Source organism: Oncorhynchus kisutch, unplaced genomic scaffold (assembly GCF_002021735.2).
Source record: "Oncorhynchus kisutch isolate 150728-3 unplaced genomic scaffold, Okis_V2 scaffold1662, whole genome shotgun sequence".
In the NCBI taxonomy this organism is placed as follows: Eukaryota; Metazoa; Chordata; class Actinopteri; order Salmoniformes; family Salmonidae; genus Oncorhynchus; species Oncorhynchus kisutch.
The window spans coordinates 1-19,113 of record NW_022263607.1 but is presented as its reverse complement, the minus strand read 5'-3'; the positions used below and the strand labels follow the sequence as shown (position 1 = coordinate 19,113).

The window sequence follows — 19,113 nt, the reverse complement described above, 5'->3', positions numbered from 1 at the left end:
CTCTGAATACATTCCTGCTATGTGTGGTCTGAGATACATAATGATTCAAATAGTTTACCATGCCAGGGTAAGCTGACAAGAAACACAGCCCCTATTTCAAGTGTTTTTAAAATCCCCAGTGGGGAATATGAATGGTGGAAAAACGATTGGAACCATTTTCCTGTTCGACCGCTAGTTTTTAATGGGTATTATGGCTCTTTCTGTGGTACTCAATTTGGGATATTATGTGAGGTAGACTTGTGGACATTCCTAATATTTTCCACGACCTCCTCTTTTTGTATTGTAGTTTCAGTAGTGTAGTGGTTATCACGTTCGCCTCACACGCGAAAGTCAGTCACACCCTTAGTTTTCCACACATTAGGTTTCCGTAGTGTAGTGGTTATCACGTTCGCCTAACACGCGAAAGGTCCCCAGTTTGAGACCGTGCGGAAACATTTTGTAATATTCAATATTTCCCAATGCCCAGAGGCTAGCATTTGGTTTGAAACAGTTGAGTTTTGTCTAAACCTTGCAGTCTACCTAGATTATTTTCTGTCATTACAGCTGCTTGATGTGACCGCTAGTTGTTAATGGGTACTATACACAATACCCCATAATGACAAAGCGATAACATATAGTTTTTATTAATGAAAAAAATATTTAAAAAAAAACTTATATACATACGTTTTCAGACCCTTTGCTATGAGGCTGGAAATTGAGCTCAGGTTCATCCTGTTTCCATTGATCATCCTTAGATGTTTTTTCAACTTGATTGGAGTCCACCTGTGGTAAATTCAAATGATTGGTCATTTCTGCAGCATTGAAGGTACCCAAGAACACAGTGGCTTCCATCACTCTTAAATGGAAGAAGTTTTGAACCACCAAGCCTCTTCCAAGAGCCGGCGGCACACAATAATTCCCGGCTTCTCAAGCCTTATTGCTTAATTAATGGACTAAGTAATTTCTGATTTCATTAGGTTCTGAGAGCGATAAACGTCCCACCCAGCCAAAGTCAGCCACACCCTTTAAATTCCACTCTTTAGGTTTCCGTAGTGTAGTGGTTATCACGTTCGCCTCACACGCGAAAGGTCCCCGGTTCGAAACAGGGCGGAAACATTTTGTAATATTCAATATTTCCCAATGCCCAGAGGCTAACATTTGGTTTGAAACAGTTGAGGTTTGTCTAAACCTTGCTGTCTACCTCTCCGACCTGTGGATCAATGTTGCCTTTTTTTGGGGGACCTCCTCCGTGCGATCTGTATGAATGTGACCAGACTGACAGCTTCTCTGAGCCAGGAAAATTCATTTATCAGGGTCATTGTAATGGATATATCCAAATAAATGGCAATATAATCCAAGGTAAAACAAACAAAAATGTTGATTGTTTTCTGTCATTACAGCTGCTTGATGTGACCGCTAGTTTTTAATGGGTACTATACACAATACCCCATAATGACAAAGCGATAACATATAGTTTTTATTAATGAAAAAAATATTTAAAAAAAACTTATTTACATACGTTTTCAGACCCTTTGCTATGGGGCTGGAAATTGAGCTCAGGTCCATCCTGTTTCCATTGATCATCCTTAGATATTTCTTTAACTTGATTGGAGTCCACCTGTGGTAAATTCAAATGATTGGTCATTTCTGCAGCATTGAAGGTACCCAAGAACACAGTGGCTTCCATCACTCTTAAATGGAAGAAGTTTTGAACCACCAAGCCTCTTCCAAGAGCCGGCGGCACACAATAATTCCCGGCTTCTCAAGCCTTATTGCTTAATTAATGGACTAAGTAATTTCTGATTTCATTAGGTTCTGAGAGCGATAAATGTCCCACCCAGCCAAAGTCAGTCACACCCTTTGAATTCCACTCATTAGGTTTCTGTAGTGTAGTGGTTATCACGTTCGCTTAACACGTGAAAGGTCCCCGGTTCGAGACCGGGCGGAAACATATTTTAAAAAATTGGACAGTAAGCCTATTCACTTAGGACTCGGTCCCAATTTCGGAATTCATGCTTTTCCTTCGCATTTCTCAATATTTGCTATTCAGACATACCTTTTTTAGTCGCGTAACGCACTCTGCATGTGTGGCTAGCTTGGGCGCTCTGAATACATTCCTGGTACGTGTGGTCTGAGGTCCATAATGATTCAAATAGTTTACCATGCCAGGGTAAGCTGACAAGAAACACAGCCCCTATTTCAAGTGTTTTTAAAATCCCCAGTGGGGAATATGAATGGTGGAAAAACGATTGGAACCATTTTCCTGTTCGACCGCTAGTTTTTAATGGGTATTATGGCTCTTTCTGTGGTACTCAATTTGGGATATTATGTGAGGTAGACTTGTGGGCATTCCTAATATTTTCCACGACTTCCTCTTTTTGTATTGTAGTTTCAGTAGTGTAGCGGTTATCACGTTCGCCTCACACGCGAAAGTCAGTCACACCCTTAGTTTTCCACAAATTAGGTTTCCGTAGTGTAGTGGTTATCACATTCGCCTCACACGCGAAAGGTCCCCGGTTCGAAACCGTGCGGAAACATTTTGTAATATTCAATATTTCCCAATGCCCAGAGGCTAGCATTTGGTTTGAAACAGTTGAGTTTTGTCTAAACCTTGCAGTCTACCTAGATTATTTTCTGTCATTACAGCTGCTTGCTGTGACCGCTAGTTGTTAATGGGTACTATACACAATACCCCATAATGACAAAGCGATAACATATAGTTTTTATTAATGAAAAAAATATTTAAAAAAAAACTTATATACATACGTTTTCAGACCCTTTGCTATGAGGCTGGAAATTGAGCTCAGGTTCATCCTGTTTCCATTGATCATCCTTAGATGTTTCTTCAACTTGATTGGAGTCCACCTGTGGTAAATTCAAATGATTGGTCATTTCTGCAGCATTGAAGGTACCCAAGAACACAGTGGCTTCCATCACTCTTAAATGGAAGAAGTTTTGAACCACCAAGCCTCTTCCAAGAGCCGGCGGCACACAATAATTCCCGGCTTCTCAAGCCTTATTGCTTAATTAATGGACTAAGTAATTTCTGATTTCATTAGGTTCTGAGAGCGATAAACGTCCCACCCAGCCAAAGTCAGCCACACCCTTTGAATTCCACTCATTAGGTTTCCGTAGTGTAGTGGTTATAACGTTCTCCTCACACGCGAAAGGTCCCCGGTTCAAAACCGGACGGAAGCATTTTGTAATATTCAATATTTCCCAATACCCAGAGGCTAACATTTGGTTTGAAACAGTGGAGTTTTGTCTAAACCTTGCTGTCTACCTCTCCGACCTGTGGATCAATGTTGCCGTTTTTTGGGGGACCTCCTCCGTGCGATCTGTATGAATGTGACCAGACTGACAGCTTCTCTGAGCCAGGCAAATTCATTTATCAGGGTCATTGTAATGGATATATCCAAATAAATGGCAATATAATCCAAGGTAAAACAAACTAAAATGTAGATTGTTTTCTGTCATTACAGCTGCTTGATGTGACCGCTAGTTTTTAATGGATACTATACACAATACCCCATAATGACAAAGCGATAACATATAGTTTTTATTAATGAAAAAAATATTTAAAAAAAAACTATTTCTATACGTTTTCAGACCCTTTGCTATGAGGCTGGAAATTGAGTTCAGGTCCATCCTGTTTCCATTTATCATCCTTAGATATTTCTTTAACTTGATTGGAGTCCACCTGTGGTAAATTCAAATGATTGGTCATTTCTGCAGCATTGAAGGTACCCAAGAACACAGTGGCTTCCATCACTCTTAAATGGAAGAAGTTTTGAACCACCAAGCCTCTTCCAAGAGCCGGTGGCACACAATAATTCCCGGCTTCTCAAGCCTTATTGCTTAATTAATGGACTAAGTAATTTCTGATTTCATTAGGTTCTGAGAGCGATAAATGTCCCACCCAGCCAAAGTCAGTCACACCCTTTGAATTCCACTCATTAGGTTTCTGTAGTGTAGTGGTTATCACGTTCGCTTAACACGTGAAAGGTCCCCGGTTCGAGACCGGGCGGAAACAAGTTTAAAGAAATTGGACAGTAAGCCTATTCACTTAGGACTCGGTCCCAATTTCGGAATTCATGCTTTTCCTTCGCACTTCTCAATATTTGCTATTCAGACATACCTTTTTTAGTCGCGTAACGCACTCTGCATGTGTGGCTAGCTTGGGCGCTCTGAATACATTCCTGCTATGTGTGGTCTGAGGTCCATAATGATTCAAATAGTTTACCATGCCAGGGTAAGCTGACAAGAAACACAGCCCTTATTTCAAGTGTTTTTAAAATCCCCCGTGGGGAATATGAATGGTGGAAAAACGATTGGAACCATTTTCCTGTTTGACCGCTAGTTTTTAATGGGTATTATGGCTCTTTCTGTGGTACTCAATTTGGGATATTATGTGAGGTAGACTTGTGGGCATTCCTAATATTTTCCACGACTTCCTCTTTTTGTATTGTAGTTTCAGTAGTGTAGTGGTTATCACGTTCGCCTCACACGCGAAAGTCAGTCACACCCTTAGTTTTCCACACATTAGGTTTCCGTAGTGTAGTGGTTATCACATTCGCCTCACACGCGAAAGGTCCCCGGTTCGAAACCGTGCGGAAACATTTTGTAATATTCAATATTTCCCAATGCCCAGAGGCTAGCATTTGGTTTGAAACAGTTGAGTTTTGTCTAAACCTTGCAGTCTACCTAGATTATTTTCTGTCATTACAGCTGCTTGCTGTGACCGCTAGTTGTTAATGGGTACTATACACAATACCCCATAATGACAAAGCGATAACATATAGTTTTTATTAATGAAAAAAATATTTAAAAAAAAACTTATTTACATACGTTTTCAGACCCTTTGCTATGAGGCTGGAAATTGAGCTCAGGTTCATCCTGTTTCCATTGATCATCCTTAGATGTTTCTTCAACTTGATTGGAGTCCACCTGTGGTAAATTCAAATGATTGGTCATTTCTGCAGCATTGAAGGTACCCAAGAACACAGTGGCTTCCATCACTCTTAAATGGAAGAAGTTTTGAACCACCAAGCCTCTTCCAAGAGCCGGCGGCACACAATAATTCCCGGCTTCTCAAGCCTTATTGCTTAATTAATGGACTAAGTCATTTCTGATTTCATTAGGTTCTGAGAGCGATAAACGTCCCACCCAGCCAAAGTCAGCCACACCCTTTCAATTCCACTCATTAGGTTTCCGTAGTGTAGTGGTTATAATGTTCTCCTCACACGCGAAAGGTCCCCGGTTCGAAACCGGGCAGAAGCATTTTGTAATATTCAATATTTCCCAATGCCCAGAGGCTAACATTTGGTTTGAAACAGTGGAGGTTTGTCTAAACCTTGCTGTCTACCTCTCCGACCTGTGGATCAATGTTGCCGTTTTATGGGGGACCTCCTCCGTGCAATCTGTATGAATGTGACCAGACTGACAGCTTCTCTGAGCCAGGCAAATTCATTTATCAGGGTCATTGTAATGGATATATCCAAATAAATGGCAATATAATCCAAGGTAAAACAAACTAAAATGTAGATTGTTTTCTCTCATTACAGCTGCTTGATGTGACCGCTAGTTTTTAATGGGTACTATACACAATACCCCATAATGACAAAGCGATAACATATAGTTTTTATTAATGAAAAAAATATTTAAAAAAAAACTTATTTACATACGTTTTCAGAACCTTTGCTATGAGGCTGGGAAATGAGCTCAGGTCCATCCTGTTTACATTGATCATCCTTAGATATTTCTTTAACTTGATTGGAGTCCACCTGTGGTAAATTCAAATGATTGGTCATTTCTGCAGCATTGAAGGTACCCAAGAACACAGTGGCTTCCATCACTCTTAAATGGAAGAAGTTTTGAACCACCAAGCCTCTTCCAAGAGCAGGCGGCACACAATAATTCCCGGCTTCTCAAGCCTTATTGCTTAATTAATGGACTAAGTAATTTCTGATTTCATTAGGTTCTGAGAGCGATAAATGTCCCACCCAGCCAAAGTCAGCCACACCCTTTGAATTTCACTCATTAGGTTTCCGTAGTGTAGTGGTTATCAAGTTCGCTTAACACGCGAAAGGTCCCCGGTTCGAGACCGGGCGGAAACTTATTTAAAAAAATTGGACAGTAAGCCTATTCACTTAGGACTCGGTCCCAATTTCGGAATTCATGCTTTTCCTTCGCACTTCTCAATATTTGCTATTCAGACGTACCTTTTTTAGTCGCGTAACGCACTCTGCATGTGTGGCGAGCTTGGGTGCTCTGAATACATTCCTGCTACGTGTGGTCTGAGGTCCATAATGATTCAAATAGTTTACCATGCCAGGGTAAGCTGACAAGAAACACAGCCCTTATTTCAAGTGTTTTTAAAATCCCCCGTGGGGAATATGAATGGTGGAAAAACGATTGGAACCATTTTCCTGTTTGACCGCTAGTTTTTAATGGGTATTATGGCTCTTTCTGTGGTACTCAATTTGGGATATTATGTGAGGTAGACTTGTGGGCATTCCTAATATTTTCCACGACTTCCTCTTTTTGTATTGTAGTTTCAGTAGTGTAGTGGTTATCACGTTCGCCTCACACGCGAAAGTCAGTCACACCCTTAGTTTTCCACACATTAGGTTTCCGTAGTGTAGTGGTTATCACATTCGCCTCACACGCGAAATGTCCCCGGTTCGAACCGTGCGGAAACATTTTGTAATATTCAATATTTCCCAATGCCCCGAGGCTAGCATTTGGTTTGAAACAGTTGAGTTTTGTCTAAACCTTGCAGTCTACCTAGATTATTTTCTGTCATTACAGCTGCTTGCTGTGACCGCTAGTTGTTAATGGGTACTATACACAATACCCCATAATGACAAAGCGATAACATATAGTTTTTATTAATGAAAAAAATATTTAAAAAAAACTTATTTACATACGTTTTCAGACCCTTTGCTATGAGGCTGGAAATTGAGCTCAGGTTCATCCTGTTTCCATTGATCATCCTTAGATGTTTCTTCAACTTGATTGGAGTCCACCTGTGGTAAATTCAAATGATTGGTCATTTCTGCAGCATTGAAGGTACCCAAGAACACAGTGGCTTCCATCACTCTTAAATGGAAGAAGTTTTGAACCACCAAGCCTCTTCCAAGAGCCGGCGGCACACAATAATTCCCGGCTTCTCAAGCCTTATTGCTTAATTAATGGACTAAGTCATTTCTGATTTCATTAGGTTCTGAGAGCGATAAACTGTCCCACCCAGCCAAAGTCAGCCACACCCTTTGAATTCCACTCATTAGGTTTCCGTAGTGTAGTGGTTATAACAGTTCCGCTTAACACGCGAAAGGTCCCCGGTTCGAGACCGGGCGGAAACATATTTTAAAAAATTGGACAGTAAGCCTATTCACTTAGGACTCGGTCCCAATTTTCTGAATTCATGCTTTTCCTTCGCACTTTCTCAATATTTGCTATTCAGACATACCTTTTTAGTCGCGTAACGCACTCTGCATGTGTGGCTAGCTTGGGCGCTCTGAATACATTCCTACTACGTGTGGTCTGAGATACATAATGATTCAAATAGTTTACCATGCCAGGGTAAGCTGACAAGAAACACAGCCCTATTTCAAGTGTTTTTAAAATCCCCAGTGGGGAATATGAATGGTGGAAAAACGATTGGAACCATTTTCCTGTTAGACCGCTAGTTTTTAATGGGTATTATGGCTCTTTCTGTGGTACTCAATTTGGGATATTATGTGAGGTAGACTTGTGGGCATTCCTAATATTTTCCACGACTTCCTCTTTTTGTATTGTAGTTTCAGTAGTGTAGTGGTTATCACGTTCGCCTCACACGCGAAAGTCAGTCACACCCTTAGTTTTCCACAAATTAGGTTTCCGTAGTGTAGTGGTTATCACTTCGCCTCACACGCGAAAGGTCCCCAGTTCGAGACCGTGCGGAAACATTTTGCAATATTCAATATTTCCCAATGCCCAGAGGCTAGCATTTGGTTTGAAACAGTTGAGTTTTGTCTAAACCTTGCAGTCTACCTAGATTATTTTCTGTCATTACAGCTGCTTGATGTGACCGCTAGTTGTTAATGGGTACTATACACAATACCCCATAATGACAAAGCGATAACATATAGTTTTTATTAATGAAAAAAATATTTAAAAAAAAACGTATATACATACGTTTTCAGACCCTTTGCTATGAGGCTGGAAATTGAGCTCAGGTTCATCCTGTTTCCATTGATCATCCTTAGATGTTTTTTCAACTTGATTGGAGTCCACCTGTGGTAAATTCAAATGATTGGTCATTTCTGCAGCATTGAAGGTACCCAAGAACACAGTGGCTTCCATCACTCTTAAATGGAAGAAGTTTTGAACCACCAAGCCTCTTCCAAGAGCCGGCGGCACACAATAATTCCCGGCTTCTCAAGCCTTATTGCTTAATTAATGGACTAAGTAATTTCTGATTTCATTAGGTTCTGAGAGCGATAAACGTCCCACCCAGGTAAAGTCAGCCACAACCTTTAAATTCCACTCATTAGGTTTCCGTAGTGTAGTGGTTATCACGTTCGCCTCACACGCGAAAGGTCCCCGGTTCGAAACCGGGCGGAAGCATTTTGTAATATTCAATATTTCCCAATGCCCAGAGGCTAACATTTGGTTTGAAACAGTTGAGGTTTGTCTAAACCTTGCTGTCTACCTCTCCGACCTGTGGATCAATGTTGCCGTTTTTTGGGGGACCTCCTCCGTGCGATCTGTATGAATGTGACCAGACTGACAGCTTCTCTGAGCCAGGAAAATTCATTTATCAGGGTCATTGTAATGGATATATCCAAATAAATGGCAATATAATCCAAGGTAAAACAAACAAAAATGTTGATTGTTTTCTGTCATTACAGCTGCTTGATGTGACCGCTAGTTTTTAATGGGTACTATACACAATACCCCATAATGACAAAGCGATAACATATAGTTTTTATTAATGAAAAAAATATTTAAAAAAAACTTATTTACATACGTTTTCAGACCCTTTGCTATGGGGCTGGAAATTGAGCTCAGGTCCATCCTGTTTCCATTGATCATCCTTAGATATTTCTTTAACTTGATTGGAGTCCACCTGTGGTAAATTCAAATGATTGGTCATTTCTGCAGCATTGAAGGTACCCAAGAACACAGTGGCTTCCATCACTCTTAAATGGAAGAAGTTTTGAACCACCAAGCCTCTTCCAAGAGCCGGCGGCACACAATAATTCCCGGCTTCTCAAGCCTTATTGCTTAATTAATGGACTAAGTAATTTCTGATTTCATTAGGTTCTGAGAGCGATAAATGTCCCACCCAGCCAAAGTCAGTCACACCCTTTGAATTCCACTCATTAGGTTTCTGTAGTGTAGTGGTTATCACATTCGCTTAACACGTGAAAGGTCCCCGGTTCGAAACCGGGCGGAAGCATTTTGTAATATTCAATATTTCCCAATGCCCAGAGGCTAACATTTGGTTTGAAACAGTTGAGGTTTGTCTAAACCTTGCTGTCTACCTCTCCGACCTGTGGATCAATGTTGCCGTTTTTTGGGGGACCTCCTCCGTGCGATCTGTATGAATGTGACCAGACTGACAGCTTCTCTGAGCCAGGAAAATTCATTTATCAGGGTCATTGTAATGGATATATCCAAATAAATGGCAATATAATCCAAGGTAAAACAAACAAAAATGTTGATTGTTTTCTGTCATTACAGCTGCTTGATGTGACCGCTAGTTTTTAATGGGTACTATACACAATACCCCATAATGACAAAGCGATAACATATAGTTTTTATTAATGAAAAAAATATTTAAAAAAAACTTATTTACATACGTTTTCAGACCCTTTGCTATGGGGCTGGAAATTGAGCTCAGGTCCATCCTGTTTCCATTGATCATCCTTAGATATTTCTTTAACTTGATTGGAGTCCACCTGTGGTAAATTCAAATGATTGGTCATTTCTGCAGCATTGAAGGTACCCAAGAACACAGTGGCTTCCATCACTCTTAAATGGAAGAAGTTTTGAACCACCAAGCCTCTTCCAAGAGCCGGCGGCACACAATAATTCCCGGCTTCTCAAGCCTTATTGCTTAATTAATGGACTAAGTAATTTCTGATTTCATTAGGTTCTGAGAGCGATAAATGTCCCACCCAGCCAAAGTCAGTCACACCCTTTGAATTCCACTCATTAGGTTTCTGTAGTGTAGTGGTTATCACATTCGCTTAACACGTGAAAGGTCCCCGGTTCGAGACCGGGCGGAAACATATTTAAAAAATTGGACAGTAAGCCTATTCACTTAGGACTCGGTCCCAATTTTCTGAATTCATGCTTTTCCTTCGCATTTCTCAATATTTGCTATTCAGACATACCTTTTTTAGTCGCTTAACGCACTCTGCATGTGTGGCTAGCTTGGGCGCTCTGAATACATTCCTGCTACGTGTGGTCTGAGGTCCATAATGATTCAAATAGTTTACCATGCCAGGGTAAGCTGACAAGAAACACAGCCCCTATTTCAAGTGTTTTTAAAATCCCCAGTGGGGAATATGAATGGTGGAAAAACGATTGGAACCATTTTCCTGTTAGACCGCTAGTTTTTAATGGGTATTATGGCTCTTTCTGTGGTACTCAATTTGGGATATTATGTGAGGTAGACTTGTGGGCATTCCTAATATTTTCCACGACTTCCTCTTTTTGTATTGTAGTTTCAGTAGTGTAGCGGTTATCACGTTCGCCTCACACGCGAAAGTCAGTCACACCCTTAGTTTTCCACAAATTAGGTTTCCGTAGTGTAGTGGTTATCACATTCGCCTCACACGCGAAAGGTCCCCGGTTCGAAACCGTGCGGAAACATTTTGCAATATTCAATATTTCCCAATGCCCAGAGGCTAGCATTTGGTTTGAAACAGTTGAGTTTTGTCTAAACCTTGCAGTCTACCTAGATTATTTTCTGTCATTACAGCTGCTTGATGTGACCGCTAGTTGTTAATGGGTACTATACACAATACCCCATAATGACAAAGCGATAACATATAGTTTTTATTAATGAAAAAAATATTTAAAAAAAAACGTATATACATACGTTTTCAGACCCTTTGCTATGAGGCTGGAAATTGAGCTCAGGTTCATCCTGTTTCCATTGATCATCCTTAGATGTTTTTTCAACTTGATTGGAGTCCACCTGTGGTAAATTCAAATGATTGGTCATTTCTGCAGCATTGAAGGTACCCAAGAACACAGTGGCTTCCATCACTCTTAAATGGAAGAAGTTTTGAACCACCAAGCCTCTTCCAAGAGCCGGCGGCACACAATAATTCCCGGCTTCTCAAGCCTTATTGCTTAATTAATGGACTAAGTAATTTCTGATTTCATTAGGTTCTGAGAGCGATAAACGTCCCACCCAGGTAAAGTCAGCCACAACCTTTAAATTCCACTCATTAGGTTTCCGTAGTGTAGTGGTTATCACGTTCGCCTCACACGCGAAAGGTCCCCGGTTCGAAACCGGGCGGAAGCATTTTGTAATATTCAATATTTCCCAATGCCCAGAGGCTAACATTTGGTTTGAAACAGTTGAGGTTTGTCTAAACCTTGCTGTCTACCTCTCCGACCTGTGGATCAATGTTGCCGTTTTTTGGGGGACCTCCTCCGTGCGATCTGTATGAATGTGACCAGACTGACAGCTTCTCTGAGCCAGGAAAATTCATTTATCAGGGTCATTGTAATGGATATATCCAAATAAATGGCAATATAATCCAAGGTAAAACAAACAAAAATGTTGATTGTTTTCTGTCATTACAGCTGCTTGATGTGACCGCTAGTTTTTAATGGGTACTATACACAATACCCCATAATGACAAAGCGATAACATATAGTTTTTATTAATGAAAAAAATATTTAAAAAAAACTTATTTACATACGTTTTCAGACCCTTTGCTATGGGGCTGGAAATTGAGCTCAGGTCCATCCTGTTTCCATTGATCATCCTTAGATATTTCTTTAACTTGATTGGAGTCCACCTGTGGTAAATTCAAATGATTGGTCATTTCTGCAGCATTGAAGGTACCCAAGAACACAGTGGCTTCCATCACTCTTAAATGGAAGAAGTTTTGAACCACCAAGCCTCTTCCAAGAGCCGGCGGCACACAATAATTCCCGGCTTCTCAAGCCTTATTGCTTAATTAATGGACTAAGTAATTTCTGATTTCATTAGGTTCTGAGAGCGATAAATGTCCCACCCAGCCAAAGTCAGTCACACCCTTTGAATTCCACTCATTAGGTTTCTGTAGTGTAGTGGTTATCACATTCGCTTAACACGTGAAAGGTCCCCGGTTCGAAACCGGGCGGAAGCATTTTGTAATATTCAATATTTCCCAATGCCCAGAGGCTAACATTTGGTTTGAAACAGTTGAGGTTTGTCTAAACCTTGCTGTCTACCTCTCCGACCTGTGGATCAATGTTGCCGTTTTTTGGGGGACCTCCTCCGTGCGATCTGTATGAATGTGACCAGACTGACAGCTTCTCTGAGCCAGGAAAATTCATTTATCAGGGTCATTGTAATGGATATATCCAAATAAATGGCAATATAATCCAAGGTAAAACAAACAAAAATGTTGATTGTTTTCTGTCATTACAGCTGCTTGATGTGACCGCTAGTTTTTAATGGGTACTATACACAATACCCCATAATGACAAAGCGATAACATATAGTTTTTATTAATGAAAAAAATATTTAAAAAAAACTTATTTACATACGTTTTCAGACCCTTTGCTATGGGGCTGGAAATTGAGCTCAGGTCCATCCTGTTTCCATTGATCATCCTTAGATATTTCTTTAACTTGATTGGAGTCCACCTGTGGTAAATTCAAATGATTGGTCATTTCTGCAGCATTGAAGGTACCCAAGAACACAGTGGCTTCCATCACTCTTAAATGGAAGAAGTTTTGAACCACCAAGCCTCTTCCAAGAGCCGGCGGCACACAATAATTCCCGGCTTCTCAAGCCTTATTGCTTAATTAATGGACTAAGTAATTTCTGATTTCATTAGGTTCTGAGAGCGATAAATGTCCCACCCAGCCAAAGTCAGTCACACCCTTTGAATTCCACTCATTAGGTTTCTGTAGTGTAGTGGTTATCACATTCGCTTAACACGTGAAAGGTCCCCGGTTCGAGACCGGGCGGAAACATATTTTAAAAAATTGGACAGTAAGCCTATTCACTTAGGACTCGGTCCCAATTTTCTGAATTCATGCTTTTCCTTCGCATTTCTCAATATTTGCTATTCAGACATACCTTTTTTAGTCGCTTAACGCACTCTGCATGTGTGGCTAGCTTGGGCGCTCTGAATACATTCCTGCTACGTGTGGTCTGAGGTCCATAATGATTCAAATAGTTTACCATGCCAGGGTAAGCTGACAAGAAACACAGCCCCTATTTCAAGTGTTTTTAAAATCCCCAGTGGGGAATATGAATGGTGGAAAAACGATTGGAACCATTTTCCTGTTAGACCGCTAGTTTTTAATGGGTATTATGGCTCTTTCTGTGGTACTCAATTTGGGATATTATGTGAGGTAGACTTGTGGGCATTCCTAATATTTTCCACGACTTCCTCTTTTTGTATTGTAGTTTCAGTAGTGTAGCGGTTATCACGTTCGCCTCACACGCGAAAGTCAGTCACACCCTTAGTTTTCCACAAATTAGGTTTCCGTAGTGTAGTGGTTATCACATTCGCCTCACACGCGAAAGGTCCCCGGTTCGAAACCGTGCGGAAACATTTTGCAATATTCAATATTTCCCAATGCCCAGAGGCTAGCATTTGGTTTGAAACAGTTGAGTTTTGTCTAAACCTTGCAGTCTACCTAGATTATTTTCTGTCATTACAGCTGCTTGATGTGACCGCTAGTTGTTAATGGGTACTATACACAATACCCCATAATGACAAAGCGATAACATATAGTTTTTATTAATGAAAAAAATATTTAAAAAAAAACGTATATACATACGTTTTCAGACCCTTTGCTATGAGGCTGGAAATTGAGCTCAGGTTCATCCTGTTTCCATTGATCATCCTTAGATGTTTTTTCAACTTGATTGGAGTCCACCTGTGGTAAATTCAAATGATTGGTCATTTCTGCAGCATTGAAGGTACCCAAGAACACAGTGGCTTCCATCACTCTTAAATGGAAGAAGTTTTGAACCACCAAGCCTCTTCCAAGAGCCGGCGGCACACAATAATTCCCGGCTTCTCAAGCCTTATTGCTTAATTAATGGACTAAGTAATTTCTGATTTCATTAGGTTCTGAGAGCGATAAACGTCCCACCCAGGTAAAGTCAGCCACAACCTTTAAATTCCACTCATTAGGTTTCCGTAGTGTAGTGGTTATCACGTTCGCCTCACACGCGAAAGGTCCCCGGTTCGAAACCGGGCGGAAGCATTTTGTAATATTCAATATTTCCCAATGCCCAGAGGCTAACATTTGGTTTGAAACAGTTGAGGTTTGTCTAAACCTTGCTGTCTACCTCTCCGACCTGTGGATCAATGTTGCCGTTTTTTGGGGGACCTCCTCCGTGCGATCTGTATGAATGTGACCAGACTGACAGCTTCTCTGAGCCAGGAAAATTCATTTATCAGGGTCATTGTAATGGATATATCCAAATAAATGGCAATATAATCCAAGGTAAAACAAACAAAAATGTTGATTGTTTTCTGTCATTACAGCTGCTTGATGTGACCGCTAGTTTTTAATGGGTACTATACACAATACCCCATAATGACAAAGCGATAACATATAGTTTTTATTAATGAAAAAAATATTTAAAAAAAACTTATTTACATACGTTTTCAGACCCTTTGCTATGGGGCTGGAAATTGAGCTCAGGTCCATCCTGTTTCCATTGATCATCCTTAGATATTTCTTTAACTTGATTGGAGTCCACCTGTGGTAAATTCAAATGATTGGTCATTTCTGCAGCATTGAAGGTACCCAAGAACACAGTGGCTTCCATCACTCTTAAATGGAAGAAGTTTTGAACCACCAAGCCTCTTCCAAGAGCCGGCGGCACACAATAATTCCCGGCTTCTCAAGCCTTATTGCTTAATTAATGGACTAAGTAATTTCTGATTTCATTAGGTTCTGAGAGCGATAAATGTCCCACCCAGCCAAAGTCAGTCACACCCTTTGAATTCCACTCATTAGGTTTCTGTAGTGTAGTGGTTATCACATTCGCTTAACACGTGAAAGGTCCCCGGTTCGAAACCGGGCGGAAGCATTTTGTAATATTCAATATTTCCCAATGCCCAGAGGCTAACATTTGGTTTGAAACAGTTGAGGTTTGTCTAAACCTTGCTGTCTACCTCTCCGACCTGTGGATCAATGTTGCCGTTTTTTGGGGGACCTCCTCCGTGCGATCTGTATGAATGTGACCAGACTGACAGCTTCTCTGAGCCAGGAAAATTCATTTATCAGGGTCATTGTAATGGATATATCCAAATAAATGGCAATATAATCCAAGGTAAAACAAACAAAAATGTTGATTGTTTTCTGTCATTACAGCTGCTTGATGTGACCGCTAGTTTTTAATGGGTACTATACACAATACCCCATAATGACAAAGCGATAACATATAGTTTTTATTAATGAAAAAAATATTTAAAAAAAACTTATTTACATACGTTTTCAGACCCTTTGCTATGGGGCTGGAAATTGAGCTCAGGTCCATCCTGTTTCCATTGATCATCCTTAGATATTTCTTTAACTTGATTGGAGTCCACCTGTGGTAAATTCAAATGATTGGTCATTTCTGCAGCATTGAAGGTACCCAAGAACACAGTGGCTTCCATCACTCTTAAATGGAAGAAGTTTTGAACCACCAAGCCTCTTCCAAGAGCCGGCGGCACACAATAATTCCCGGCTTCTCAAGCCTTATTGCTTAATTAATGGACTAAGTAATTTCTGATTTCATTAGGTTCTGAGAGCGATAAATGTCCCACCCAGCCAAAGTCAGTCACACCCTTTGAATTCCACTCATTAGGTTTCTGTAGTGTAGTGGTTATCACATTCGCTTAACACGTGAAAGGTCCCCGGTTCGAGACCGGGCGGAAACATATTTTAAAAAATTGGACAGTAAGCCTATTCACTTAGGACTCGGTCCCAATTTTCTGAATTCATGCTTTTCCTTCGCATTTCTCAATATTTGCTATTCAGACATACCTTTTTTAGTCGCTTAACGCACTCTGCATGTGTGGCTAGCTTGGGCGCTCTGAATACATTCCTGCTACGTGTGGTCTGAGGTCCATAATGATTCAAATAGTTTACCATGCCAGGGTAAGCTGACAAGAAACACAGCCCCTATTTCAAGTGTTTTTAAAATCCCCAGTGGGGAATATGAATGGTGGAAAAACGATTGGAACCATTTTCCTGTTAGACCGCTAGTTTTTAATGGGTATTATGGCTCTTTCTGTGGTACTCAATTTGGGATATTATGTGAGGTAGACTTGTGGGCATTCCTAATATTTTCCACGACTTCCTCTTTTTGTATTGTAGTTTCAGTAGTGTAGCGGTTATCACGTTCGCCTCACACGCGAAAGTCAGTCACACCCTTAGTTTTCCACAAATTAGGTTTCCGTAGTGTAGTGGTTATCACATTCGCCTCACACGCGAAAGGTCCCCGGTTCGAAACCGTGCGGAAACATTTTGCAATATTCAATATTTCCCAATGCCCAGAGGCTAGCATTTGGTTTGAAACAGTTGAGTTTTGTCTAAACCTTGCAGTCTACCTAGATTATTTTCTGTCATTACAGCTGCTTGATGTGACCGCTAGTTGTTAATGGGTACTATACACAATACCCCATAATGACAAAGCGATAACATATAGTTTTTATTAATGAAAAAAATATTTAAAAAAAAACTGTATATACATACGTTTTCAGACCCTTTGCTATGAGGCTGGAAATTGAGCTCAGGTTCATCCTGTTTCCATTGATCATCCTTAGATGTTTTTTCAACTTGATTGGAGTCCACCTGTGGTAAATTCAAATGATTGGTCATTTCTGCAGCATTGAAGGTACCCAAGAACACAGTGGCTTCCATCACTCTTAAATGGAAGAAGTTTTGAACCACCAAGCCTCTTCCAAGAGCCGGCGGCACACAATAATTCCCGGCTTCTCAAGCCTTATTGCTTAATTAATGGACTAAGTAATTTCTGATTTCATTAGGTTCTGAGAGCGATAAACGTCCCACCCAGGTAAAGTCAGCCACAACCTTTAAATTCCACTCATTAGGTTTCCGTAGTGTAGTGGTTATCACGTTCGCCTCACACGCGAAAGGTCCCCGGTTCGAAACCGGGCGGAAGCATTTTGTAATATTCAATATTTCCCAATGCCCAGAGGCTAACATTTGGTTTGAAACAGTTGAGGTTTGTCTAAACCTTGCTGTCTACCTCTCCGACCTGTGGATCAATGTTGCCGTTTTTTGGGGGACCTCCTCCGTGCGATCTGTATGAATGTGACCAGACTGACAGCTTCTCTGAGCCAGGAAAATTCATTTATCAGGGTCATTGTAATGGATATATCCAAATAAATGGCAATATAATCCAAGGTAAACAAACAAAAATGTTGATTGTTTTCTGTCATTACAGCTGCTTGATGTGACCGCTAGTTTTTAATGGGTACTATACACAATACCCCATAATGACAAAGCGATAACATATAGTTTTTATTAATGAAAAAATATTTAAAAAAACTTATTTACATACGTTTTCAGACCCTTTGCTATGGGGCTGGAAATTGAGCTCAGGTCAATCCTGTTTCCATTGATCATCCTTAGATATTTCTTTAACTTGATTGGAGTCCACCTGTGGTAAATTCAAATGATTGGTCATTTCTGCAGCATTGAAGGTACCCAAGAACACAGTGGCTTCCATCACTCTTAAATGGAAGAAGTTTTGAACCACCAAGCCTCTTCCAAGAGCCGGCGGCACACAATAATTCCCGGCTTCTCAAGCCTTATTGCTTAATTAATGGACTAAGTAATTTCTGATTTCATTAGGTTCTGAGAGCGATAAATGTCCCACCCAGCCAAAGTCAGTCACACCCTTTGAATTCCACTCATTAGGTTTCTGTAGTGTAGTGGTTATCACATTCGCTTAACACGTGAAAGGTCCCCGGTTCGAGACCGGGCGGAAACATATTTAAAAAAATTGGACAGTAAGCCTATTCACTTTAGGACTCGGTCCCAATTTTCTGAATTCATGCTTTTCCTTCGCATTTCTCAATATTTGCTATTCAGACATACCCTTTTTTACTCGCGTAACGCACTCTGCATGTGTGGCTAGCTTGGGCGCTCTGAATACATTCCTGCTACGTGTGGTCTGAGGTCCATAATGATTCAAATAGTTTACCATGCCAGGGTAAGCTGACAAGAAACACAGCCCTATTTCAAGTGTTTTTAAAATCCCCAGTGGGGAATATGAATGGTGGAAAACGATTGGAACCATTTTCCTGTTAGACCGCTAGTTTTATTGGGTATTATGGCTCTTTCTGTGGTACTCAATTTGGGATATTATGTGAGGTAGACTTGTGGGCATTCCTAATATTTTCCACGACTTCCTCTTTTTGTATTGTAGTTTCAGTAGTGTAGCGGTTATCACGTTCGCCTCACACGCGAAAGTCAGTCACACCCTTAGTTTTCCACAAATTAGGTTTCCGTAGTGTAGTGGTTATCACATTCGCCTCACACGCGAAAGGTCCCGGTTCGAAACGTGCGGAAACATTTTGCAATATTCAATATTTCCCAATGCCCAGAGGCTAGCATTTGGTTTGAAACAGTTGAGTTTTGTCTAAACCTTGCAGTCTACCTAGATTATTTTCTGTCATTACAGCTGCTTGATGTGACCGCTAGTGTTAATGGGTACTATACACAATACCCATAATGACAAAGCGATAACATATAGTTTTTATTAATGAAAAAAATATTTAAAAAAAAACGTATATACATACGTTTTCAGACCCTTTGCTATGAGGCTGGAAATTGAGCTCAGGTTCATTCCTGTTTCATTGATCATCCTTAGATGTTTTCAAACTTGATTGGAGTCCACCTGTGGTAAATTCAAATGATTGGTCATTT

General features: G+C 40.5%; 20 non-coding genes across 20 annotated transcripts; all 20 read left to right on the top strand.

Annotated features, from left to right (window-relative positions):
* Positions 1–1,022: 1,022 nt before the first annotated feature.
* Positions 1,023–1,095, top strand: trnav-cac (transfer RNA valine (anticodon CAC)). The gene has a single exon. It is a non-coding gene; the product is annotated as a tRNA-Val (tRNA).
* A 762-nt stretch (positions 1,096–1,857) lies between these two features.
* Positions 1,858–1,930, top strand: trnav-aac (transfer RNA valine (anticodon AAC)). The gene has a single exon. It is a non-coding gene; the product is annotated as a tRNA-Val (tRNA).
* Positions 1,931–2,443: 513 nt separating this feature from the next.
* Positions 2,444–2,516, top strand: trnav-cac (transfer RNA valine (anticodon CAC)). Its single transcript has one exon. It is a non-coding gene; the product is annotated as a tRNA-Val (tRNA).
* A 1,423-nt stretch (positions 2,517–3,939) lies between these two features.
* Positions 3,940–4,012, top strand: trnav-aac (transfer RNA valine (anticodon AAC)). Its single transcript has one exon. It is a non-coding gene; the product is annotated as a tRNA-Val (tRNA).
* A 513-nt stretch (positions 4,013–4,525) lies between these two features.
* On the top strand, positions 4,526–4,598 carry trnav-cac (transfer RNA valine (anticodon CAC)). Its single transcript has one exon. It is a non-coding gene; the product is annotated as a tRNA-Val (tRNA).
* Positions 4,599–6,022: 1,424 nt separating this feature from the next.
* Positions 6,023–6,095, top strand: trnav-aac (transfer RNA valine (anticodon AAC)). Its single transcript has one exon. It is a non-coding gene; the product is annotated as a tRNA-Val (tRNA).
* A 2,421-nt stretch (positions 6,096–8,516) lies between these two features.
* trnav-cac (transfer RNA valine (anticodon CAC)) lies at positions 8,517–8,589 on the top strand. Its single transcript has one exon. It is a non-coding gene; the product is annotated as a tRNA-Val (tRNA).
* Positions 8,590–9,351: 762 nt separating this feature from the next.
* Positions 9,352–9,424, top strand: trnav-aac (transfer RNA valine (anticodon AAC)). The gene has a single exon. It is a non-coding gene; the product is annotated as a tRNA-Val (tRNA).
* A 762-nt stretch (positions 9,425–10,186) lies between these two features.
* Positions 10,187–10,259, top strand: trnav-aac (transfer RNA valine (anticodon AAC)). The gene has a single exon. It is a non-coding gene; the product is annotated as a tRNA-Val (tRNA).
* A 513-nt stretch (positions 10,260–10,772) lies between these two features.
* On the top strand, positions 10,773–10,845 carry trnav-cac (transfer RNA valine (anticodon CAC)). Its single transcript has one exon. It is a non-coding gene; the product is annotated as a tRNA-Val (tRNA).
* Positions 10,846–11,433: 588 nt separating this feature from the next.
* Positions 11,434–11,506, top strand: trnav-cac (transfer RNA valine (anticodon CAC)). The gene has a single exon. It is a non-coding gene; the product is annotated as a tRNA-Val (tRNA).
* A 762-nt stretch (positions 11,507–12,268) lies between these two features.
* Positions 12,269–12,341, top strand: trnav-aac (transfer RNA valine (anticodon AAC)). Its single transcript has one exon. It is a non-coding gene; the product is annotated as a tRNA-Val (tRNA).
* A 762-nt stretch (positions 12,342–13,103) lies between these two features.
* On the top strand, positions 13,104–13,176 carry trnav-aac (transfer RNA valine (anticodon AAC)). Its single transcript has one exon. It is a non-coding gene; the product is annotated as a tRNA-Val (tRNA).
* Positions 13,177–13,690: 514 nt separating this feature from the next.
* Positions 13,691–13,763, top strand: trnav-cac (transfer RNA valine (anticodon CAC)). The gene has a single exon. It is a non-coding gene; the product is annotated as a tRNA-Val (tRNA).
* Positions 13,764–14,351: 588 nt separating this feature from the next.
* Positions 14,352–14,424, top strand: trnav-cac (transfer RNA valine (anticodon CAC)). Its single transcript has one exon. It is a non-coding gene; the product is annotated as a tRNA-Val (tRNA).
* Positions 14,425–15,186: 762 nt separating this feature from the next.
* trnav-aac (transfer RNA valine (anticodon AAC)) lies at positions 15,187–15,259 on the top strand. The gene has a single exon. It is a non-coding gene; the product is annotated as a tRNA-Val (tRNA).
* A 762-nt stretch (positions 15,260–16,021) lies between these two features.
* On the top strand, positions 16,022–16,094 carry trnav-aac (transfer RNA valine (anticodon AAC)). The gene has a single exon. It is a non-coding gene; the product is annotated as a tRNA-Val (tRNA).
* Positions 16,095–16,608: 514 nt separating this feature from the next.
* Positions 16,609–16,681, top strand: trnav-cac (transfer RNA valine (anticodon CAC)). The gene has a single exon. It is a non-coding gene; the product is annotated as a tRNA-Val (tRNA).
* A 589-nt stretch (positions 16,682–17,270) lies between these two features.
* On the top strand, positions 17,271–17,343 carry trnav-cac (transfer RNA valine (anticodon CAC)). Its single transcript has one exon. It is a non-coding gene; the product is annotated as a tRNA-Val (tRNA).
* A 759-nt stretch (positions 17,344–18,102) lies between these two features.
* Positions 18,103–18,175, top strand: trnav-aac (transfer RNA valine (anticodon AAC)). Its single transcript has one exon. It is a non-coding gene; the product is annotated as a tRNA-Val (tRNA).
* Positions 18,176–19,113: the final 938 nt, after the last annotated feature.